The sequence below is a fragment of the Protopterus annectens genome, chromosome 1.part2, assembly GCF_019279795.1.
Source record: "Protopterus annectens isolate FY-2018-M chromosome 1.part2, PAN1.0, whole genome shotgun sequence".
Taxonomy (NCBI): Eukaryota; Metazoa; Chordata; order Ceratodontiformes; family Protopteridae; genus Protopterus; species Protopterus annectens.
The window spans coordinates 25,801,120-25,828,123 of NC_056727.1; the positions used below are offsets into that span (position 1 = coordinate 25,801,120).

General features: G+C 40.7%; 1 long non-coding RNA gene across 1 annotated transcript; it reads left to right on the forward strand.

Annotated features, from left to right (window-relative positions):
* The first annotated feature begins 5,978 nt into the window (after positions 1 to 5,978).
* On the forward strand, positions 5,979 to 11,310 carry LOC122792454. Its single transcript, XR_006363307.1, has 3 exons — positions 5,979 to 6,052; positions 8,555 to 8,678; positions 11,177 to 11,310. It is a non-coding gene; the product is annotated as an uncharacterized LOC122792454 (long non-coding RNA).
* Positions 11,311 to 27,004: the final 15,694 nt, after the last annotated feature.

A 27,004-nucleotide genomic window follows, 5' to 3' on the forward strand; every position in this document is an offset into this window, starting at 1 on the left:
TTTCTGCAACTGATTTTTTTGTCTAATATCATTTGACAGCCATGGTGCTACTTTATTATTGGTTCTGATAGTACATTTGGGAGCATGGTTATCCAAGACAGCAAGAAATTTAGAGTTAAAGTACGAGACTGCTTCATCTAATGGAAGCAGTTTTAGGTCAGTCCAGTCACATGGGTTAAGTTAAGTTAATTTTGGAATTTAGTTTGAATATAAAGTTCTTATTGCTCCTAATGGTTTTGAAGGTGGATTGTTGAGGGATGTCATTTCTCTTCCTGAGTATATAGGTGAGGAAGTGATCACTGATGTCCTCAGGTGCCTGCTTTATATATATGGGGGTGGTTGTTTATTAGTATCCAGTCTAGGATACTTTCTTTTTTGTTAGGCTGACTGATTCTGGTAGGCGAAGATATGATCTGGGAGAAGCCATGCAAATTTATATGGGTGGTGGGGAAGTCTGAGGAACAGGTGTTCCAGTCATTATTAAAATCCCCCAAGAATAATAGTTTCTTGGGGGCAATTAATGGACAGCCATTGGAGGATGCCCTCCAAGGTATTTGTGTTGTTACCTGGAGGAATATAGATACATGCAATGTTTACAGATTTGTGTTTATTGATTTGTTACTTAGTGATGAGTATTTCTGCAGTGTCAGTTAGCAAGACATGCAGAGTACTAGTTTTGGTTACTTCTATTGTGGATTTATACAAGATGGCTGCCCCCCCCCTTCCTAGTGATGCGATCTAGTCTTACTATATTATAACCTGGGGGTATAACCTTATTATCAGTGGTAGTAGGTTTCAGCCAGGTTTTGGAAAGGCACAGTACATCGGGGAATGTACATCCAAGAGGGCATGTAAGTAATGAATTTTCTTACTTATACTTCTAAAATTTAGATGACAGACTAGGAGTGAGTTGGAGGGCTTGTTTAGGTTATGCGGCCTAGTAGGGCTGTTATTTGTGGGGCCGGTAGCATCAGGTGGGCTTGGGCCTGGGTTAGGGTGGATGTCCCCATCCATTATGAGGTTAGGTTGTAATCTTATTTCGAGTCTCTGGAGTTTTATTAAGAGTTTGTGATAGCATTTAGTTCTAGGGTTAATATATGTGGCTCGAATGGGATGTTGAGTTATTGCATTAAAAGAGTTTGAAGAGAAGTGGGGTAGTAGTTGATTAAGGTTAATTAATAGATTAGGAATGCTGGTTTTGGATCTGGGGTAGTGACAGCCTGGGAGGCACTGAAATTCATAGGCTGTGAGAAGACAGAGAGCGATCAGTGGGGTATTATCCAGTAAAAAGGCTTTGATTTAGTAGGAGTGGTGAAAGTTTGTGGAGGCATTATAGAGATTTTTAAATAAAGCTTGTTTAAAACTAGAGTTGGGAGGGTTATTAAATTAGTTTAGCGTAAGAGTCTGGAGAGAGTTTGAGTAGTAGGAGTGGGTCCAATGAATGAATGGGGTAAAGCTGATTATTTCCAATGAGGGGGAGTGGCAAGGTAATTATAAATTTAGCACTACTGGGGGCGGGTGGAATTTGGGGGCAGGGTGGGCCACAGAGCGAGTCCATTAGGGCGAGCGGAGTGGGGCTAATCCAAATCACAGGATTTCTACAGTGAGTGGGCTTGATTTCTAAGGCGTGCTATGGACCCAGTTCAGCTATAAGGTAAAAAGCTTTTACAAAAAGCAAATGTTATTATCCTTAGGCAATTTCTTTGCACTAGCGAGGGCAAGGCAGAATATTTTCTTGAACATGGCAAGACCCCTATACCACCCCTGGCTGCTGTCTACCTCTGGCCTGGCGTCTTTTCCTCTGTACCCTAACCTTCACCCAGGGTTAACCTAGCAGCCTGCTCTTGGCCAATTTAATGAGCAGTTTTATTGTTTGGGCAGTTGAGATTTCTAAGGCGTGCTATGGACCCAGTTCAGCTATAAGGTAAAAAGCTTTTACAAAAAGCAAATGTTATTATCCTTAGGCAATTTCTTTGCACTAGCGAGGGCAAGGCAGAATATTTTCTTGAACATGGCAAGACCCCTATACCACCCCTGGCTGCTGTCTACCTCTGGCCTGGCGTCTTTTCCTCTGTACCCTAACCTTCACTGTACTGCTACCGCTATACTATCTGTCAACATACTATCGGCTGACAAAGGACCTGTGGTTTCAACTGACTGCCTTACTCCCTGCACCCCCTCTCAAGGAAACAAATATTACCCTAACCTTCACTGTACTGCTACCGCTATACTATCTGTCAACATACCATCGGCTGACAAAGGACCTGTGGTTTCAACTGACTGCCTTACTCCCTGCACCCCCTCTCAAGGAAACAAATATTACCCTAACCTTCACTGTACTGCTAAAGCTATACTATCTGTCAACATACCATCGGCTGACAAAGGACCTGTGGTTTCAACTGACTGCCTTACTCCCTGCACCCCCTCTCAAGGAAACAAATATTACCCTAACCTTCACTGTACTGCTACCGCTATACTATCTGTCAACATACCATCGGCTGACAAAGGACCTGTGGTTTCAACTGACTGCCTTTACTCCCTGCACCCCTCTCAAGGAAACAAATATTACCCTAACCTTCACTGTACTGCTACCGCTATACTATCTGTCAACATACCATCGGCTGACAAAGGACCTGTGGTTTCAACTGACTGCCTTACTCCCTGCACCCTCTCAAGGAAACAAATATTACCCTAACCTTCACTGTACTGCTACCGGGCTATACTATCTGTCAACATACCATCGGCTGACAAAGGACCTGTGGTTTCAACTGACTGCCTTACTCCCTGCACCCCTCTCAAGGAAACAAATATTACCCTAACCTTCACTGTACTGCTACCGCTATACTATCTGTCAACATACCATCGGCTGACAAAGGACCTGTGGTTTCAACTGACTGCCTTACTCCCTGCACCCCTCTCAAGGAAACAAATATTACCTAACCTTCACTGTACTGCTACCGCTATACTATCTGTCAACATACCATCGGCTGACAAAGGACCTGTGGTTTCAACTGACTGCCTTACTCCTGCACCCCTCTCAAGGAAACAAATATTACCTAACCTTCACTGTACTGCTACCGCTATACTATCTGTCAACATACCATCGGCTGACAAAGGACCTGTGGTTTCAACTGACTGCCTTACTCCCTGCACCCCCTCTCAAGGAAACAAATATTACCCTAACCTTCACTGTACTGCTACCGCTATACTATCTGTCAACATACCATCGGCTGACAAAGGACCTGTGGTTTCAACTGACTGCCTTACTCCCTGCACCCCCTCTCAAGGAAACAAATATTACCCTAACCTTCACTGTACTGCTACCGCTATACTATCTGTCAACATACCATCGGCTGACAAAGGACCTGTGGTTTCAACTGACTGCCTTACTCCCTGCACCCCCTCTCAAGGAAACAAATATGTATGTTAATTTGTCCTGCCTTTAAAGCATAATTGTACTTCACTGGTGTTCCAGGGGCTTCAACGTACGCTCTGAGCCTGGTCAGCCAGCAGCCTCCTACCTCCTCAACTAGTTACCTTGTTAACCTCCCTCCTCCACTACTTCCTAGTGCCCCTCGTTTTGCTTTTCCTCCCTCCATTATCAGTACTAGCCTACCCCCGTTATTGTAGCTATTTGTATTAATAGCTTTGCCCAGTAGATACCACTACCTTCCCTTTCATCCTTCTTCTCTTGTTTTTCCTTTCCTTAGTCTGCTGTACTATTCTACACTTCCCTGAACCTAAAACCACTCTACAACTCACACTCCTCCCTCTATACTAACTTGCTATACTAGCCTGCTTTTCTTAGACTCCTACTTTTGCTTCATCTCACCTTAGACACTCTTGACTCACCTTTCCTGGCAGCTCTGCTGATTGTTTCTCCTCTAGCTCTCCACTCTGTCTGTTTGTCCTTAGATCTGGGACCCTACCACCTTCTCTATTACTCATACTGCCCTTATTTCTAAATCCTACCACCTTACGGACTATTTCTATTTATCTGTTATTTCTTAGCCCTTTTCTGTCTCTCGTTCTTTATCTCCTTAGCTCCGACCGCCTTCAGTACATTCTGCATCCAATTAGAATAGCTGTCTTGGCTGGTCTGTCTCCACCCCCTCCTGACTGTTTGGGCTAATTACCACTCTCCTCTACCCTCCCTGCCTCTTATACTTTCTAAACTCATAAATACCCCCTGTCTGGCGTGGCGCCATCTCTTAGACCCCTATACCACCCCTGGCTGCTGTCTACCTCTGGCCTGGCGTCTTTTCCTCTGGTAAGTAGTGCCTTGTAGATAACTGTAATTATATGTATAAAGTAACCTCGCTTTTTCATACTGAGTGCCTTACACCTAGCTTACTCTGTAACTGCATTGATTCATGTAGTTTTATTTAGCCTGCACTAATGTGTTAGTTCTTGTAAGCCATTAACGGCTACGTAGTTTCTAATCCTCCTCGTGGCTCCATTTAGATGATTGTGCTGTTCAGGTGCCGGTATTTCCGCAGGATCGGCAACCAGACCTGTACGCATTTTGAAATACTGCTACAACGCTAGTTTAAAGTTTTATTGCTTGTTGTTAGTACTCCAAATGTTGTTCTTTGTCCGTTTAAGGAAAAAGTGAATGTAAGCTTGTTAGGAGTTTAATTTATGTTAGCGACTGCTGCCTAGCTAGTGTAAACTCCTGTTTATGCACATTGTTTTTCTTTTTTTCTGTTTAATGAAGAAGGGAATGCAGGGCTGTTAGGTGTTTAATAATGTTAGCGACTGCTGCCTAGGTAGTGTACACCCCTGTTTTTGCACATTTTTTTCTTTTTTTTGCTTAATGAACAAGCGTATGTAAGTTTGTTTGGAGTTTAATTATATTAGCGACTGCTGCCTAGGTAGTGTAAACTCCTGTTTATGCACTTTGTAGATTATAGTTGCGTGCGTGACTAGACTTTACTGTTTCTATGCCTGCACTGACATCGTACACAACACATACTCCCTTTGTATGTTAACGGCTGCCGCGGGCTTAGCTGCGGTAGCCCCTAATGGCCTCTATACTCCTTGGTGATTATTAAATGACCCGCCTGCTTAAGCGAGTGCTTCTTAAACCAATTTACTGAGTAATTCTGTTGTCGCTTATACTGTAGACTCCATAGCTTTAGCCTGTAATGGCTACTTCCTACAGGGTGAAACCCTGAATTATTGGTTTTAGTGATTGCCTCCTGCCCTGCTTTGTAGCTAGGGTACTTGGGACTAACAACTCTCTCACTAGAGCTGAAGTTTGTAGCCAGTATTATTCTGGATTTCTGATAAGCTTCTAGCCTAGCTTCTGGTACTCACATCCCATACAAAAGCCTCAGCCATCAGTGGTTCAAGGACCACGTGGATCTACTCTAAGTGCGTAATTAGGCAATAGCTGTTGTAACCTGTGCCTGCCTCTAGGACACTGGATATCCCAACAACCCTCTGTTTGCTACCTTTTTGTGGCATCTCCTTCTACAGAACCAGACAGTTACCAACACTAACTTTCACCAGGGGATTGTTTTTAGTATTGTTATTTATTTGTTACAGACTGTCTCTATATGCATTATTCCAGTCGGTGCTCTACTACTTTTATACACAATTTGGAATTGACTTTGTATCAATTGTAACTCAATGTACTAAATGTTATCCTACTTGCCTACAGGAATTAACCTATGGGTATATCAATTGTACCAGAATATTCGTGGTCTTATGAAACTGAGAGACTCTAGCAGTATTAAGTTATTGTTTAATTACTAACTGTTTTGAATGCATTATAACTCCTACTGCTATACTGTTGCATTTACTAGCAATGTTAGTACAAGTTCATTCTGTGTTTTATTAGAGCTGTTGTACTTACTTTTTTACTGTAATTTATGATAACCTTCTGCAACTCATTACCTGTGTTGTCTTCTCTCTCTTCCAATAGTACCCTAACCTTCACTGTACTGCTACCGCTACACTATCTGTCAACATACCATCGGCTGACAAAGGACCTGTGGTTTCAACTGACTGCCTTACTCCCTGCACCCCCTCTCAAGGAAACAAATATGTATGTTAATTTGTCCTGCCTTTAAAGCATAATTGTACTTCACTGGTGTTCCAGGGGCTTCAACGTACGCTCTGAGCCTGGTCAGCCAGCAGCCTCCTACCTCCTCAACTAGTTACCTTGTTAACCTCCCTCCTCCACTACTTCCTAGTGCCCCTCGTTTTGCTTTTCCTCCCTCCATTATCAGTACTAGCCTACCCCTGTTATTGTAGCTATTTGTATTAATAGCTTTGCCCAGTAGATACCACTACCTTCCCTTTCATCCTTCTTCTCTTGTTTTTCCTTTCCTTAGTCTGCTGTACTATTCTACACTTCCCTGAACCTAAAACCACTCTACAACTCACACTCCTCCCTCTATACTAACTTGCTATACTAGCCTGCTTTTCTTAGACTCCTACTTTTGCTTCATCTCACCTTAGACACTCTTGACTCACCTTTCCTGGCAGCTCTGCTGATTGTTTCTCCTCTAGCTCTCCACTCTGTCTGTTTGTCCTTAGATCTGGGACCCTACCACCTTCTCTATTACTCATACTGCCCTTATTTCTAAATCCTACCACCTTACGGACTATTTCTATTTATCTGTTATTTCTTAGCCCTTTTCTGTCTCTCGTTCTTTATCTCCTTAGCTCCGACCGCCTTCAGTACATTCTGCATCCAATTAGGATAGCTGTCTTGGCTGGTCTGTCTCCACCCCCTCCTGACTGTTTGGGCTAATTACCACTCTCCTCTACCCTCCCTGCCTCTTATACTTTCTAAACTCATAAATACCCCCTGTCTGGCGTGGCGCCATCTCTTAGACCCCTATACCACCCCTGGCTGCTGTCTACCTCTGGCCTGGCGTCTTTTCCTCTGGTAAGTAGTGCCTTGTAGATAACTGTAATTATATGTATAAAGTAACCTCGCTTTTTCATACTGAGTGCCTTACACCTTAGCTTACTCTGTAACTGCATTGATTCATGTAGTTTTATTTAGCCTGCACTAATGTGTTTTTTCTTGTAAGCCATTAACGGCTACGTAGTTTCTAATCCTCCTCGTGGCTCCATATAGATGATTGTGCTGTTCAGGTGCCGGTATTTCCGCAGTATCGGCAACCAGACCTGTACGCACTTTGAAATACTGCTACAACGCTAGTTTAAAGTTTTATCGCTTGTTGTTAGTACTCCATATGTTGTTCTTTGTCCATTTAAGGAAAAAGTGAATGTAAGCTTGTTAGGAGTTTAATTATGTTAGCGACTGCTGCCTAGGTAGTGTAAACTCCTGTTTATGCACATTGTTTTTTTCTGTTTAATGAAGAAGGGAATGCAGGGTTGTTAGGTGTTTAATAATGTTAGCGACTGCTGCCTAGGTAGTGTACACCCCTGTTTTTGCACATTTTTTTCCTTTTCTGCTTAATGAAGAAGCGTATGTAAGGTTGTTTGGAGTTTAATTATATTAGCGACTGCTGCCTAGGTAGTGTAAACTCCTGTTTATGCACTTTGTAGATTATAGTTATGGCGTGACTAGACTTTACCGTTTCTATGCCTGCACTGACATCGTACACAACACATACTCCCTTTGCATGTTAACGGCTGCCGCGGGCTTAGCTGCGGTAGCCCCTAATGGCCTCTATACTCCTTGGTGATTATTAAATGACCCGCCTGCTTAAGCGAGTGCTTCTTAAACCAATTTACTGAGTAATTCTGCTGTCGCTTATACTGTAGTCTCCATAGCTTTAGCCTGTAATGGCTACTTCCTACAGGGTGAAACCCTGAATTATTGGTTTTAGCGATTGCCTCCTGCCCTGCTTTGTAGCTAGGGTACTTGGGTCTAACAACTCTCTCACTAGAGCTGAAGTTTGTAGCCAGTAATATACTGGATTTCTGATAAGCTTCTAGCCTAGCTTCTGGTAGTCACATCCCATACAAAAGCCTCAGCCATCAGTGGTTCAAGGACCACGTGGATCTACTCTAAGTGCGTAATTAGGCGCAATAGCTGTTGTAACCTGTGCCTGCCTCTAGGACACTGGATATCCCAACAACCCTCTGTTTGCTACCTTTTTGTGGCATCTCCTTCTACAGAACCAGACAGTTACCAACACTAACTTTCACCAGGGGATTGTTTTTAGTATTGTTATTTATTTGTTACAGACTGTCTCTATATGCATTATTCCAGTCGGTGCTGTACTACTTTTATACACAATTAGGAATTGACTTTGTATCAATTGTAACTCAATGTACTAAATGTTATCCTACTTGCCTACAGGAATTAACCTATGGGTATATCAATTGTACCAGAATATTCGTGGTCTTATGAAACTGAGAGACTCTAGCAGTATTAAGTTATTGTTCAATTACTAACTGTTTTGAATGCATTATAACTCCTATTGCTATACTGTTGCATATACTAGCAATGTTAGTACAAGTTCATTCTGTGTTTTATTAGAGCTGTTGTACTTACTTTTTTACTGTAATTTATGCTAACCTTCTGCAACTCATTACCTGTGTTGTCTTCTCTCTCTTCCAATAGTACCCTAACCTTCACTGTACTGCTACCGCTATACTATCTGTCAACATACCATCGGCTGACAAAGGACCTGTGGTTTCAACTGACTGCCTTTACTCCCTGCACCCCCTCTCAAGGAAACAAATATGTATGTTAATTTGTCCTGCCTTTAAAGCATAATTGTATTCACTGGTGTTCCAGGGGCTTTAACGTACGCTCTGAGCCTGGTCAGCCAGCAGCCTCCTACCTCCTCAACTAGCTACCTTGTTAACCTCACTCCTCCACTACTTCCTAGTGCCCCTCGTTTTGCTTTTCCTCCCTCCATTATCAGTACTAGCCTACCCCCGTTATTGTAGCTATTTGTAATAATAGCTTTGCCCAGTAGATACCACTACCTTCCCTTTCATCCTTCTTCTCTTGTTTTTCCTTTCCTTAGTCTGCTGTACTATTCTACACTTCCCTGAACCTAAAACTACTCTAAAACTCACACTTCTCCCTCTATACTAACTTGCTATACCAGCCTGCTTTTCTTAGACTCCTACTTTTGCTTCATCTCACCTTAGACACTCTTGACTCACCTTTACTGGCAGCTCTGCTGATTGTTTCTCCTCTAGCTCTCCACTCTGTCTGTTTGTCCTTAGATCTGGGACCCTACCACCTTCTCTATTACTCATACTGCCCTTATTTCTAAATCCTACCACCTTCCGGACTATTTCTACTTATCTCTTATTTCTTAGCCCTTACCTGTCTCTCGTTCTTTATCTCCTTAGCTCCGACCGCCTTCAGTACATTCTGCATCCAATTAGGATAGCTGTCTTGGCTGGTCTGTCTCCACCCCCTCCTGACTGTTTGGGCTAATTACCGCTCTCCTCTTCCCTCCCTGCCTCTTATACTTTCTAAACTCATAAATACCCCCTGTCTGGCGTGGCGCCATCTCTTAGACCCCTATACCACCCCTGGCTGCTGTCTACCTCTGGCCTGGCGTCTTTTCCTCTGGTAAGTAGTGCCTTGTAGACAACTGTAATTAAATGCATAAAGTAACCTCGCTTTTTCATACTGAGTGCCTTACACCTTAGCTTACTCTGTAACTGCATTGATTCATGTAGTTTTATTTAGCCTGCACTAATGTGTTTTTTCTTGTAAGCCATTAACGGCTACGTAGTTTCTAATCCTCCTCGTGGCTCCATATAGATGATTGTGCTGTTCAGGTGCCGGTATTTCCGCAGTATCGGCAACCAGACCTGTACGCACTTTGAAATACTGCTACAACGCTAGTTTAAAGTTTTATCGCTTGTTGTTAGTACTCCATATGTTGTTCTTTGTCCATTTAAGGAAAAAGTGAATGTAAGCTTGTTAGGAGTTTAATTATGTTAGCGACTGCTGCCTAGGTAGTGTAAACTCCTGTTTATGCACATTGTTTTTTTCTGTTTAATGAAGAAGGGAATGCAGGGTTGTTAGGTGTTTAATAATGTTAGCGACTGCTGCCTAGGTAGTGTACACCCCTGTTTTTGCACATTTTTTTCCTTTTCTGCTTAATGAAGAAGCGTATGTAAGGTTGTTTGGAGTTTAATTATATTAGCGACTGCTGCCTAGGTAGTGTAAACTCCTGTTTATGCACATTGTAGATTATAGTTGCGGGCGTGACTAGACTTTACCGTTTCTATGCCTGCACTGACATCGTACACAACACATACTCCCTTTGCATGTTAACGGCTGCCGCGGGCTTAGCTGCGGTAGCCCCTAATGGCCTCTATACTCCTTGGTGATTATTAAATGACCCGCCTGCTTAAGCGAGTGCTTCTTAAACCAATTTACTGAGTAATTCTGCTGTCGCTTATACTGTAGTCTCCATAGCTTTAGCCTGTAATGGCTACTTCCTACAGGGTGAAACCCTGAATTATTGGTTTTGGCGATTGCTTCCTGCCCTGCTTTGTAGCTAGGATACTTGGGTCTAACAACTCTCTCACTAGAGCTGAAGTTTGTAGCCAGTAATCTACTGGATTTCTGATAAGCTTCTAGCCTAGTTTCTGGTAGTCACATCCCATACAAAAGCCACAGCCATCAGTGGTTCAAGGACCACGTGGATCTACTCTAAGTGCGTAATTAGGCGCAATAGCTGTTGTAACCTGTGCCTGCCTTTAGGACACTGGTTATCCCAACAACCCTCTGTTTGCTACATTTTTGTGGCATCTCCTTCTACAGAACCAGACAGTTACCAACACTAACTTTCACCAGGGGATTGTTTTTAGTATTGTTATTTATTTGTTACACACTGTCTCTATATGCATTATTCCAGTCTGTGCTGTACTACTTTTATACACAATTAGGAATTGACTTTGTATCAATTGTAACTCAATGTACTAAATGTTATCCTACTTGCCTACAGGAATTAACCTATGGGTATATCAATTGTACCAGAATATTCGTGGTCTTATGAAACTGAGAGACTCTAGCAGTATTAAGTTATTGTTCAATTACTAACTGTTTTGAATGCATTATAACTCCTACTGCTATACTGTTGCATTTACTAGCAATGTTAGTACAAGTTCATTCTGTGTTTTATTAGAGCTGTTGTACTTACTTTTTACTGTAATTTATGCTAACCTTCTGCAACTCATTACCTGTGTTGTCTCTCTCTTCCAATAGTACCCTAACCTTCACTGTACTGCTACCGCTATACTATCTGTCAACATACCATCGGCTGACAAAGGACCTGTGGTTTCAACTGACTGCCTTTACTCCCTGCACCCCCTCTCAAGGAAACAAATATGTATGTTAATTTGTCCTGCCTTTAAAGCATAATTGTATTCACTGGTGTTCCAGGGGCTCTAACGTACGCTCTGAGCCTGGTCAGCCAGCAGCCTCCTACCTCCTCAACTAGCTACCTTGTTAACCTCCTCCTCCACTACTTCCTAGTGCCCCTCGTTTTGCTTTTCCTCCTCCATTATCAGTACTAGCCTCCACCCCCGTTATTGTAGCTATTTGTATTAATAGCTTTGCCCAGTAGATACCACTACCTTCCCTTTCATCCTTCTTCTCTTGTTTTTCCTTTCCTTAGTCTGCTGTACTATTCTACACTTCCCTGAACCTAAAACCACTCTAAAACTCACACTCCTCCCTCTATACTAACTTGCTATACTAGCCTGCTTTTCTTAGACTCCTACTTTTGCTTCATCTCACCTTAGACACTCTTGACTCACCTTTACTGGCAGCTCTGCTGATTGTTTCTCCTCTAGCTCTCCACTCTGTCTGTTTGTCCCCGCTCCGCTTCCCTACCCTACCCCCAGTTCCCACCCACCCCCAGTTGTCCTACACTTATACTTCACTGACCACTCCCCCCCTTCCATTATTCTCCTATCATTTACCCCCTTTAATTTTAAGCCACTCCTCCTACTCTATCTCCTGATTTCTTACTTAACTCCCACTTAGCTCTTTATCACTTAGTCTCTCCCTTTACTCTATCCCCCTATTAATTCTACTTTACTTCCTCTCTGTTCACATCCTCTGCTCTTCAACATTATACCTTAGGACCCCACTTATCTAGTCACTACCAACTGCTCACTAACTCAACATATACCTACTTTACCTCTCTAAACTATCTCCTTCACTCATTATAATACCTACCTTCAAGCTACTCCTTACATACATTCCCTTACCATGCCTCCAACAAATATAACACTACTCACCACCTCCCTGCTCTCGGCTATCATACTAGCATCTCTTACTATTCCTTATTCACTTACCTCCTATGAATATCTCTCTCTATCTGAACAAAACCTCTATAGCAAACAGACCTTACCCTATTCTCTCACCTTCTCCATTAACCATTTTAACATAACATGTTACTCTACGTATCTATTACCAAAGTTCCATAGAACAACCCATTTCACGTACTACTCTATCAGAAAGACCTTCAATAACATATCTAAAGTTGTAAAATCACTCAGACACCCCCAGCAACACCCCCTCCTAGATGGTGACATTCACCCAAATCCTGGACCCTATACTGACTCCACCACTGATCCTACCAAGTTAACAGCTCCCATAGTTTCTACGATTAAAAACACCTAACTCCTCCTTATAAGCTCACCTTAACATTAGCAGTAATAATAATAAACTTACCCATCTGCATGCACTCCTTGATATATACTCATTCGACATTCTTTGTCTTACTGAAACCTGGCTAAAACCAACTACTCTAGACCAAGAAATCACACCTCCTGGCTACAACATACTCAGAAATGACCGTAGAATTAAAAAGGTGGGGTATAGCCATTCTCTATAAATCAAGCCTCAAAATCACCACAGTTAATGTGCTTCCATCACTAGACACCAAATCTGAAACCCTATCCATCAAACTTGAAATAAATAACTCCAAATCCATCTATATAATCTGTATTTATTTACCTCCAGGTAATAACACCAATTCTCTAGAGAACCTACTAAGCCACCTCTCTATCCAACTACCCCAGGAGACCATCATACTTGGTGATGTTAACATAGACTGGTCTACTTGCAATTCCCTAAACCCTACCAACCATATAAACCTCTTTGGGTTCTCACAACTAATATCATCTACTACAAGAATCCATAAATCCAGTAAAAAGGAAAGTACTTTGGACTGGATCCTCATTAATAGCCACCCTAATTCTTATACTCCAGGAACACTCCCAGATGACATCAGTGACCACACACTTACCTACATTATTAGAGAAAAAGTCCATACTGCACCTACCCATCAACTTAAAACCTCACGCTTAAAAATTATTTAATCCAGATGGCTTTATATCTGAATTAAAAGCATGTGACTGGTCACCACTAACCTATCTAAAATTAGACGAAGCTGTTACCTACTTTAATACTAACTTTCTTCAAATCCTAGACTCCCACGCACCCTATCGCTCCACTAGAATAAAATCAAAATCTGCTCCCTGGCTCACACCACAAACCAGACAAAAGATACTACTCAGAAATAAAGTCTGGGCCAAATGGAGATCTACCAAATGTCCTTCAACCCATCTCCAATTTAAACAGTTAAGAAATGCTACAAAGAAAGATATTCTTAGAGACAAAAAAGACTACTACCTACATCTTCAAAAAAACAATCAACAAACTCCACAAAAATTCTGGTCTGCCATAAACAAACTCCTTCAGCCAGGTCACACTACTACTCCAGACCCAATCGGTTTCAACAAAAGTAACTCCAACTGATCCCTGGCGCCTTTAATAACTACTTTACAGAAGCCATTAAAACCCTGGCTAATTCTTTACCACCCACTGCTGCATCCCAAACAGATACCTGCAATCCTACATCACCTACCTTTCAGATACAACCAGTATCTACAGCTGTCATCTGTAAGCTTCTTCAAAAATTAAAACCTTGCACCCCTTCTGTGACCGACTCCCTTCTGAATACCTACAAATAGCTGCAAAAGTCATAGACTATCCCATTTCTATCCTTATTAACAGAACTATCTCTGAAGCTAGAATCCCTACTTTATGGAAGGTATCCCATATCATCCCCTTACATAAAGGAGGACCATCTACAGAACTTTCTAACTTTAGCCTATTGCTTTACTCTCCCCTTAGCTAAGATAATGGAAAATGTATTCACAAGCAGCTACTTAACCACTTACTACAAAATAACCTATTGGCTAACTGCCAACATGGCTTTAGGCCATTTCACAGTACATCTACTGCCCTTCTATCCTTTACGACTCTATATACAAGAATCGCTTAACAACAACTCTTTCTCTTCTGCTCTATTTATCGACCTGTCAAAAGCCTTTGACATGGTAAACCATAACCTGCTGCTTGACAAACTAAAGGCTCATTCTCTTAATCCCCAAGCCATACAATGGTTCAGATCCTATCTGGAAGATAGACAGCAAGCAGTACTTTGGCAGAACAGTCTATCTTCACTACTTCCTGTAAACATTGAGTCCCACAGGGCTCCATCCTAGGTCCCCTACTCTTCTCCTTATTTATTAACAACTTACACATCAATATACCCCAAGCCACCTGCATTCAATATGCAGATGACTCCACATTAATATGTACAGCCAATGATATACCCACTCTCCATTCCCTCACACAAACTGTTTTTCAGAATGTTGAAAACTGGTTTATGCAACACTGCCTCCTCTTAAACCCCAAAAAAACAAAGCTATTGCTTTTACTCCTACTCACAAATCAGCCCTCCTTTCTTCTCTATAACCTCTAACAATGGTACCAACATCTTCCCAGATACTACAACCCGTCTACTAGGGGTAACTATCGATAATCATCTCAATTTTGATGAACACATAACACCACCATTAAGTCTGTTAACAGAAAACTTGGCTCACTCTACAGAATAAAACCTTCCTTACCCCTCTACAAGGAAAACAATTGCTCAGACCCACCTCATTTCCACCCTCTTTTTATGCCTCTGTCATATATACCAATCTATCCAAAAGCAACCTCACTAAGCTCTCCATATGTTATAATAGCATAACTAGATTTATCACAAGTTCACTTTAAAACTCACCACTGTCTTAATATCAAACAACTAGGATGGCTAGAACTGCAAAACCATATACTCTTTCAACAATTGCTTATAACACAAAAGATTCTACACCTCCCTAACAACACCCCGATCTTGACTAATCTTATTACTCCTTACAATAATCTACCTACATTACGCTCTGCTAACAAGCTCCTAGTTTTATCCAGCAAAGCTAATAACAAAGCTGGTGACTCTCTTTTCGCCAACACTGTAGGCAAAGTCTGGAATCAACTTCCTGCTGCATTATCTACCATTAATTCTACTTTTCTTTTCAAGAAACATCTTAAAAAACATCTGAAAGCACACTGGCTTTGTCCATGTACTAACCCCCATTGATATCTTTTCTCTTCCATTCTTTAATCTTAGCTCTATTCCTACACCTGTATCCACTGCCTTCAACTCTACTCTTACTCTCCTATAATGAGAATAAGATACATTTATTATTCCCTTTATCTAATACCTGCTCACAACTTTCTAGTGTGATTTTGTAAAAAAAAAAAAAAAAATTTTTTATATTTTGTGTATAGAAATGCTTAGTTCAATTTATTTAGTATTACCTAGTTCTAATTTTTGTAGAATTGCTTAGTTTAACTGTGTCAATTTCCTGTTTGGAGCTTTTCTCCCCGGGCCTCTACTGAAAACGGACATATATCCAGCTAGACTAGCCCGGTCAACAAATGTAAAATAAAATAAATAATAAATTGATGCCTTATAATTTAACTCAATTTTTTAAAGGATAATTTAACTCAGTTTTCTTAACATAACTTCTTTTCATGTTTATAAATGGTAAACTTCACAGGCATCTAGTGCTGTAACACACAAAATGGCAAAAGATGTGCTACTGCTTCTGGCGTAAATGTTCTTATCTGGGCAGTTACTGACAATAATACAATAAGGCAGTTGGGTTAACCTAGCAGCCTGCTCTTGGCCAATTTAATGAGCCAGGGTTAACCTAGCAGCCTGCTCTTGGCCACCGTGATTTAATGAGCAGTTTTATTGTTTGGGCAGTTGAGATTTCTAGTGCTATGGACCCAGTTCAGCTATATAAAAGCTTTACAAAAAGCAAATGTTATTATCCTTAGGCAATTTCTTTTACTAGCGAGGCAAGGCAGAATATTTTCTTGATGGGTTTCAGCAATGAGATATTTCTTGCAGCATACTGAGGCATTCAAGGTATGCCAAGACTGTAGGGTGGATAGGCCTTGAGGCAATTTCTTTTCTCTACCACATCTTCAGACTACCTCAGAACATCCCCGCGCCTTTGGTACTGGATCAACAACAAACAGTGTTCTTGATACCACAAAATCTGTCCGACATCCTGTTTCTTGATCAGTGGGGAGAGTATTTAAGTCTGGTGATTACTTTGAAACCCTTAGCCACATCCAGGGAGACCAATTCTGGGTCTACACCCCACAGAGTTTCACAACACTACAGATAGGGTAAGACTACTTGGGGCACAGGGCGGTTAGTCAGACTGCAATGACTCATTCTTGAATGCATCTTAAAATACCCTGAATAACTTCAGAGACTTTTGTATCTGAGAGATTGGGTTTTTCCATGTTCAGTACTTCCAGGCACTCTTCCTGTTATTTGGTTACCTAATTTACACTCTTACCACAACTCCTCTGATTATATGACCCTCTCCAAAGAAAAACACCTCAGCAAGAGAAGCCAGTGCTACAGTGTCATCAGCCAGCTGGAGGACATGCTCTCTCACTTGAAAAGAAATCTGGTCCAGATTATGCCAGCTCTTGCTCTTCAGACTCCAATGAACTATCAGCTATGGGTCCCTCTTTCTTTTTCAAGGAGGGACTAGAAAGTGGAGGATGTTGAGGCCTGAAATGCCATCAACATACTGAACTTCAGAGGTGTTTTTACACCTGAAGAAAGGAGTATCAAAGGTGTGGTAAAACAGTAATGCCCAGTAAATAGGCAATGGTGTGAGCAAAGGGTCTAAAGTATCTTAAATTAGCATAAATCCCCATAGCCAAAGCCATGGGATCCACCAAAGTTACATGAATTTCAAAGAAAGATAAATGCTGAGCAACTGTCACAGCCAAAGGAGATTGCTGGTAGAGACCAACATCCTACCACTTGAACATCCCATGAGGAAACGGGGCATATTGCTGCTGTAAATCACAAAATTAAACAGAATTCTGAGAAACTTAGATGCCATTATTCCACTGTCAGTCTCATATAAAAGCTACCACAAGTGGGGGGATGATAATAAACTTTCAGGAGCCTGATGGAAAGCAAAGCTACATCTTTTTGGAACACCCTCACCCCTAGCAGGGACTACAAAGTCATCAAGTCCACTTACTAGCTTGCTCACTAATTTCTTGACAGACAATATGTTTGGTTTCTCCATTTTGTGGTCCTTATTTTTCTCACTCATGAACTGGGCTTATACTTTTCTTCTTCCAACAGAAGGTCTATGACTTTCCTGGACTAGGTACAGGCATACGTGTTTTACATTCATATGTTCCAAAAGGCCTTTAACGCCTCCCAAGATGAGACTTAATTATCTTCATTTACAAAGCAAAAAAAAAAAGAGAGGAGACAGGCGCGTTGCAGAAGTCTTTGTAGGATTTCACCTCTTGCAGACAACTAATTGGTGACTCTTCCAGAGTCAAGAGTCAATGCAATGGTCCATCAAAACTCAAAATCACAAAGCAACCATTTGGGTATCAACTACAAAACAAGTAATAAATTAAATAATAAAATAAAGTAAAAAGGCTCACACAGGGATACTTGTATTACTCTCAGAAACTGCCAAGAAGAAAACATGTGCAGACAACAAGCAACACCACCATCTGTAAGAAGTTGGTGTGAGCAACTCATTACCACACATGGCAACAATTCCTGCTGAAATAACTACGTGTAGGGTGACCGCATAACACAGCTAGCTCCAGTCCAAGGATGCCGATTCATATAAAAACAAGATAAAAGAACCAATCTGCTGCCTACAACTAACCTGTGTGTGTTACTTAGAGTTATCCTTATGATGACGGTCCATTGCCTTCACCTGCAACTCCATCATGATTTAAACAACTGCAGATTCAAATCTTTAACAAAAAGAACGCTTATAACAAACGAAATAACTGTGAACCCATAGTAATGGGCACAGAACACGCACTATGGTGCTACAGTTGTGCACTTACAGGGTGTCAGCTGCCTGCCTATAGATGGTACACTCTCTGCTTTAGGGGCAATAACTGATCTGTACATTGTTTAATGAAGGGGATAAGACATCACCACACATGTAAGGAGGGTGTAGGAGGGTGCTTCTATCTTCACTTACTGCAACATCACATCTGTGTTTACAAGGAGGCTACAAGAAAAAAAAAAAAAAATAAAAATGCTTTATAAGAACTGGAAAGTACAAGCTTCTCCTCTGTAGAAAAGGTATTGTCTCATTTATAATTTTTATAACTTGAGAATAAACACCCACATTAGAATAGAAATTAAAAGTATGCTTCCAATTCTTGTGCCATATGGATTTTTTTTTCTCAGTGATGACACTTGTACAACAAAACAAAACAACTCTTAAAATTGGTTTGAAACTAGAAAGAGAAATTAAGGCATAAAACAACAAAAGCAGATACTAACAAGTTCTAAAATGAAGCTGCAGTTATGTGTATGTGTGCAAGTCCATAAATCTATAACAGCTGATACTGTTGTACTCATGCACTCGGAAGTAAAAAATACACTGATAGGGTTATACCCAATCAAGTTTTTTAAAGACCAGCCAACATCTACAAAACCTATTACAAGCTAGATGTGAAAGAAGGCGGCAGTGGGTCATTCTTGACTGAGGTGGAGTTTCCGCGTGAAGTAATGAAGAGGACGGGCCACATACCAAGAATAAATATGGGGCCAGAAGCCAGGCATTCCAAAGTTTTACTGGGACAGGATTGAGAAAGCCTTGCTACCAGCAAACAGCGTGTCAGACAGGGATACTAAAGGAGTGCTCGAATGAGATGGATTAAAGAGAAAGTGCTGGGGATTGCCTAATGTTTATATCAGTGGAAGAAGCACTAGATACAAGGGAGAAAGCACATTAGAAAACTGAGGAGATAAATATTGCTTTAACTAGTATTGGCAGTGCAAATAAGTGAAATCAGGTTGCGAATATGGTAGAGGTTGCTTCAAGCCAACATAGAGATGAATTGAGTATGGACATTACATAGAGGAACTGGGACCCATTACAAAGCCTCCAGCAGTTGCTAAGTTTACAGGTCTCTCACATAAAATGTGTAATGGCTCAATGCACAATTTCTCTAGCACAGGCAGCACCTCAGTGATTAGACAAACTAAATAAAAAACTAGTTTCTTTTATTTTAGAAGAAAACCTTGTTGCAATACAATGGTGACCTGATTATTAACTGTAGTATCATATTCTCTTTTTGTAATTCTACCCAAGAATTTATAATTCTAAAACCACTACCAGGGAAAACTCATTTTACCCCATTACATCCCTTTTACAACTCACCATCTTTCAACAAAAATGTATTTATAGCTAATATGCACTCTTTGCTCAATCTGTCATGAGATGAAATCATACCTCCAATACATGTGAAAAGGTTCTCACTAACAAAAATCATTAAATGGCTTGGCCTACTGACACACAGACAAGTTTGTGGGGAGGGGAAGGAAGTGGCGGCAGACAGCTACTACTTTCCCAGATGGGATAGGCACGATCTGAGACTATAATGTGAGTATTTTAACTTGGGAGGAGATTACAAGAAAGGTCAGAAAGCTACTTGAGGTTAGTGGTAGGCTCTGGTGGATGCAAAAAGATTGCACATGGCACTGCCTATCTGAAAGAGCAAGGAAAGTTCTCTGATGCCCTGGCCAAATGTTTCCACCGTAGTATAAATACAGCAACCTCAGGTCTCTCCAAAAAAGGAAAGAACACTGGGGTCTCTGAAAGGTGGGGAGTAAACCAAGTCAACAAAGGACAAATAAAATAAAGAAAAAGATGCTTTGCGTTACTGACATAAGGCAATACCCTCCATTATGAATGGTGAAATGATTGCTCATGTAAGGAAAGTTGAGCAACCATTTTGGAGATTACTTCAGTGATCAGCCTGCTGCATTATCTACCATTAATTCTACTTTTCTTTTCAAGAAACATCTTAAAACATCTGAAAGCACACTGGCTTTGTCCATGTACTAACCCCCATTGATATCTTTTCTCTTCCATTCTTTAATCTTAGCTCTATTCCTACACCTGTATCCACTGCCTTCAACTCTACTCTTACTCTCCTATAATGAGAATAAGATACATTTATTATTCCCTTTATCTAATACCTGCTCACAACTTTCTAGTGTGATTTTGTAAAAAAAAAAAAAAAAAAAAAAAAAAAATTTTTTATATTTTGTGTATAGAAATGCTTAGTTCAATTTATTTAGTATTACCTAGTTCTAATTTTTGTAGAATTGCTTAGTTTAACTGTGTCAATTTCCTGTTTGGAGCTTTTCTCCCCGGGCCTCTACTGAAAACGGACATATATCCAGCTAGACTAGCCCGGTCAACAAATGTAAAATAAAATAAATAATAAATTGATGCCTTATAATTTAACTCAATTTTTTAAAGGATAATTTAACTCAGTTTTCTTAACATAACTTCTTTTCATGTTTATAAATGGTAAACTTCACAGGCATCTAGTGCTGTAACACACAAAATGGCAAAAAGATGTGCTACTGCTTCTGGCCGTAAATGTTCTTATCTGGGCAGTTACTGATACAATAAGGCAGTTGGGTTAACCTAGCAGCCTGCTCTTGGCCAATTTAATGAGCCAGGGTTAACCTAGCAGCCTGCTCTTGGCCAATTTAATGAGCAGTTTTATTGTTTGGGCAGTTGAGATTTCTAAGGCGTGCTATGGACCCAGTTCAGCTATAAGGTAAAAAGCTTTTACAAAAAGCAAATGTTATTATCCTTAGGCAATTTCTTTGCACTAGCGAGGGCAAGGCAGAATATTTTCTTGATGGGTTTCAGCAAGGAGATATTTCTTGCAGCATACTGAGGCATTCAAGGTAAGACTGGGTAGGGTGGATAGGCCTTAGGCAATTTCTTTTCTCTACCACATCTTCAGACTACCTCAGAACATCCCTTTGGTACTGGATCAACAACAAACAGTGTTCTTGATACCACAAAATCTGCCCGACATCCTGTTTTCTTGATCAGTGGGGGGAGAGTATTTAAGTCTGGTGATTACTTTGAAACCCTTAGCCACATCCAGGGAGACCAATTCTGGGTCTACACCACAGAGTTTCACAACACTACAGATAGGGTAAGACTACTTGGGGGCACAGGGCGGTTAGTCAGACTGCAATGACTCATTCTTGAATGCATCTTAAATACCTGAATAACTGAGACTTTATCTGAGAGATTGGGTTTTTCCATGTTCAGTACTTCCAGGCACTCTTCCTGTTATTTGGTTACCTAATTTACCTCTTACCACAACTCCTCTGATTATATGCCCTCTCCAAAGAAAACACCCTCAGCAAGAGAAGCCAGTGCTACAGTGTCATCAGCCACAGACATGCTCTACTTGAAAAGAAATCTGGTCCAGATTATGCCAGCTCTTGCTCTTCAGACTCCAATGAACTATCAGCTATGGGTCCCTCTTTCTTTTTTCAAGGAGGACTAGAAAGTGGAGGATGTTGAGGCCTGAAATGCCATCAAATACTCTTCAGAGAATTGTTTTACACCTGAAGAAAGGAGTATCAAAGGTGGGTAAAACAGTAATGCCCAGTAAATAGGCAATGGTGTGAGCAAAGGGTCTAAAGTACTTAAAATTAGCATAAATCCCCATAGCCAAAGCCAGGATCCACCAAAGTTACATGAATTTCAAAGAAAGATAAATGCTGAGCAACTGTCACAGCCAAAGGAGATTGCTGGTAGAGACCAACAACTACCATGAACATCAGGAAACTGGCATATTGCTGTAAATCACAAAATTAAACAGAATTCTGAGAAACTTGTGATGCCATTATTCCACTGTCAGTCTCATAAAAAGCTACCACAAGTGGGGATGATAATAACCAGGAGCCTGATGGAAAGCAAAGCTACATCTTTTTTGGAACAACACCCTCACCCCTAACGGGGACTACAAAGTCATCAAGTCCACTTACTAGCTTGCTCACTAATTTCTTGACAGACAATATGTTTGGTTTCTCCATTTTGTGGTCCTTATTTTTCTCACTCATGAACTCGTTATACTTTTTCTTCCAACAGAAGGTCTATGACTTTCCTGGACTAGGTACAGGCATACGTGTTTTACATTCATATGTTCCAAAAAGGCCTTAACGCTCTCCCAAGATGAGACTTAATTATCTTCATTTAAGCAAAAAAAAAAAAAAAGAGAGAGACAGCACGTTGCAGTCTTTTGTAGGATTTGCCTCTTGCAGACAAACTAATTGGTGACTCTTCCAGAGTCAAGAGTCAATGTGGTCCATCAAAAAACTCAAAATCACAAAAGCAACCATTTGGGTATCAACTACAAACAAGTAATAACGAACAATAAAATAAAGTAAAAAGGCTCACACAGGGATACTTATTACTCTCAGAAACTGCCAAGAAGAAAACATGTACGAACAAGCAACAATTCACCATCTGTAAGAAGTTGGTGTGAGCAACTCATTTTTATGGCAACAATTCCTGCTGACAGCTATAGTGTAGGGTGACATAACACAGCTAGCTCCAGTCCAAGGATGCCGATTCATATAAAAACAAGATAAAAGAACCAATCTCTGCCTACAACTAACCTGTTACTTAAGTTATCCTTATGATGAGCATTAAGTTACGACCTGCAACTAATATGATTAAACACTGCAGATTCAAATCTTTAACAAAAAAGAACGTTTTATAACAAATAACTGTGAACCCATAAATGGGCACAGAACACGTACCATGGTGCTACAGTACTTACAGGGTGTCAGCTGCCTGCCCATAGATGGTACACTCTCTGCTTTGGGGGCAATACTGATCTGTACATTGTTTAATGAAGGGGATAAGACATCACCACACATGTAAGGAGGTGTAGGAGGGTCTTCTATCTTCACCACTGCAACATCATCTGTGTTCTGAGGCTACAGAAAAAAAAAAATAAAATGCTTTATAAGAACTGAAGTACAGCTTCTCCTCTGTAGAAAAGGTATTGTCATTATAATTTTTATAACTTGAGAATAAACACACATTAGGAATAGAAATTCAAGTATGCTTCCAAATTAACATGCCCATATGGATTTTTTTCAGTGATGACCTTGTACAACAAACAAAACAACTCTTAAAATTGGTTTAAACTAGAAAGAGAAATTAAGGCATAAAACAACAAAACAGATACTAACAAGTTCAAAAATGAAGCTGCAGTTATTATGTGTGCAAGTCCATAAATCTATAACAGCTGATACTGTTGTACCATGCACTCGGGAAGTAAAAAATACACTGATAGGGTTATACCAATCAAGTTTTTTAAAGACCAGCCAACATCTACAAACCTATTACAAGCTAGATGTGAAAGAAGGAGCAGTGGGTCTTGACTGGTGGAGTTTCACGTGAGTAATGAAGAGGACAGGCCACATACAGAATAAATATGGGGCCAGAAGTAATTCCAAAGTTTTACGGACAGGATTGAGAAAGCCTTGCTACCAGCAAACAGCGTGTCAGACAGGGATACTAAAGGAGTGCTCGAATGAGATGGATTGAAAGTGCTGGGGGATTGTGTTTATATCAGTGGAAGAAGCACTAGATAAAGGGAAAGCACATTGAAACTGAGAGATAAATATTGCTTTTAACTAGTAGCAGTAAATATGAACAGGTTGCGAATGGTAGAGGTTGCTTTCAACATAGAGATGAATTGAGTATGGACATTATGAGGAACTGGGACCCATTACAAAGCTCAGCAGTTGCTAAGTAAGCTTAAGTCTCACATAAATGTAATGGCTCAATGCACAATTTCTCTAACTGGAGCACTTCTCAGTATTAGACAAACTAAATAAAACTAGTTTTATTTAGAAGAAAACCTGTTGCAATACAATGTGACCTGATTATTAACTGTAGTATCATATTCTTTTTGTATCTACCCAAGAATTTACTCTAAAACCACTACCAGGAAACTCATTTTACCCCATTACACCTTTACAACTCACCATCTTTCAACAAAAAATGTATTTATTAGCACATGCACTCTTTGCTCAATCTGTCAGAATGAAATCATACCTCCAATACATGTGAAAAGGTTCTCACTAACAAAATCATTAAATGGCTTGGCCTACTGACACACAGGCAAGTTTGTGGGGAGGGGAAGGAGTAGCTGGCAGACAGCTCTACTTTCCCAGATGGGATAGCACGATCTGAGACTATACGTAGTATTTTAACTTGGGAGGAATTTAAGAAAGGTCCAAGCTACTTGAGTTAGTGGTAGCTCTGGTGGATGCAAAAGATTGCATGGCACCTATCTGAAAGAGCAAGGAAAGTTCTCTGATGCCCTGGCCAAATGTTTCCAAGTAGTATAAATACAACCTCAGGTCTCTCCAAAAAAGAAGGCACTAGTCTGGTGGGAGTAACCAAGTCAACAAAGGACAAATAAATAAAGAAAAGATGCTTGCGTTACGGCATAAGGCAATACCCTCCATTATGAGAAATGATTGCTCCTTAAGGAAAGTTGAGCAACCATTTGGAATTACTTCAGTGATCAGCACAGTTATCTGGAGTGATGATCAGCTGCACCAAGATGGCGCTCTCTGCTCGCTTTCAGGCACTGTACTTACTAGCCAGTAACTGATTTTCACCCAAACTGACAATTTCATCAGCCCTTTTTTGCAGTTTCTGTTTTCACACTGGAAGATCTGAAATTAAGTTGTCAGTTAGTATGCAGCAATCTTGCAAGTCCATCACTCTGTGGATACTGTCAAATTCCTGAACTCCAGACATTAAGCGGACTACTCACTTTGGATCACTTCTTACTGGGAAGGCATTCAGTTGCAGACAAGAGAAACAGTCTTAAAACACTGGATCTATCTGGTGTAGTAATTTAGACAATTAAAATTATCTTACAAACTGGATCTAGCTGGTACTGTGTTGGCACAGAGAGACAGAGAGCGAGAGAGGTCCTGTGTTTCCTGCCTTCATCAGATACGTGATTGAACCGGATGATCTGAGCTTGAAATGACACTCACTTTCTTATCCTACCCACAGTGTACCACATACAAAGAAGTAACTGAAAGTGTGAAGGATTCTTACCCTATCTCTAATCACCTAAACTCTCAATCCTGCATAGCCACCGCCATAAATGTTCTTATCCTAAAGTTTAAATGCTCCCTACCCATAATCTCCTTGCATTCTCGTCAAAACACCAAGGTACTACAAACAGCAGAGTCTGTAGATTTATTAAACATACCCTTAGGCCTAACACTACTGTAAAACACTCTTACAGGCTAAATAGCTGCCCGAGCCGCTCATCTCTTCTATTTACAAACACTAGGATCATTTATTTAATATCTATGTACTAATTTAGATAACTGACTCTCACTCCAAAGACTCTTCTATTTATGAACACTAGGATCATTTATTTAATATCTATGTACTAATTTAGATAACTGACTCTCACTCCAAAGACTACAGCTCTGCTGTTACATCCAAAAAAAAGTGTTTTTTTCCAGAACTGTACCTGCCAAATGCAGACATCTTTTTCTACAGATAGTTATAAAAATATTTTAACCACAGTTCAAGAATAAACTTCTACCACACCTTAAACAGACTTACACCAGTACTTTAACTTGTGATCTCTCTAGTTTCCCATTATAAGCAGGGGAAATATGTACTGTACTGTATGTGTGTGTAAATGAGAGGGAGGGTAGAGGAATGGTGAGGATGCCGGGAGTAGAGTTGGTAAAGGTGGACAAGTTTAAGTACTTGGGATCAACAGTTCAGAGTAATGGTTAATGTGGAAGAGAGGTGGAGAAGAGAGTACAGGCAGGGTGGAATGGGTGGAGAAGAGTGTCAAGGAGTGATTTGTGACAGACAGGTACCAGTAAGAGTGAAAGGGAAGGTCTACAAGACAGTAGTGAGACCAGCTATGTTATATGGGTTGGAGACAGTGGCATTGACAAAAAGGCAGGAGTCAGAGCTGGATGTGGCAGAGTTAAAGATGTTAAGATTTGCACTCGGTGTGACTAGGATGGATAGGATTAGGAATCAGTATATTAGAGGGTCAGCTCATGTTGGACAGTTTGGAGACAAAGCAAGAGAGACGAGATTGCGTTGGTTTGGACATGTGTTGAGGAGGGATGATGGGTACATTGGGAAAAAGATGCTAAGGATGGAGCTGCCAGGTAAGAGGAAAAGAGGAAGGCCTAAGATAGGGTTTATGGACGTGATGAGAGAGGACATGCAGGCGGTTGGTGTGACAGAGCAAGATGCAGAGGATAGGAAGAAATGGAAAGAGATGATCCGCTGTGGCGACCCCTAACGGGAAAAGCCGAAAGATGATGATGATAATGATGATACCATCTGGAATCTCATCTTTATTACATACTGATTTAAACCATTTAAGTCTAAAACGTGCTTTAGGACTTTCATTTTCTTGACAATTAAAAATCTTGAATGGACTTTAGACACCCTTTGAACTGGGAGATCTTGCAGAAAGTTCTTTTTATCAGGAGATTTATCTCTAGCCTTGTCACAGTTTTCTGATGGCAAGGGACACCTGAAGGGGCCCAGAGGTAGATCTTAGAAAAAATATGAATGAAATGATGTAGCCTCTGGATATTATCATCCTGATCCACATGTCTCATGTGATGGCTCACCATACTGCAAGACACTGGGATATTCGACCCCTAACTGCCTGCAGAAGTAATAAATAAGGCAAGTCCTCAGGGATGCTGAAGTCGACACCCAGAACAGGCACTATGAAAAAGTG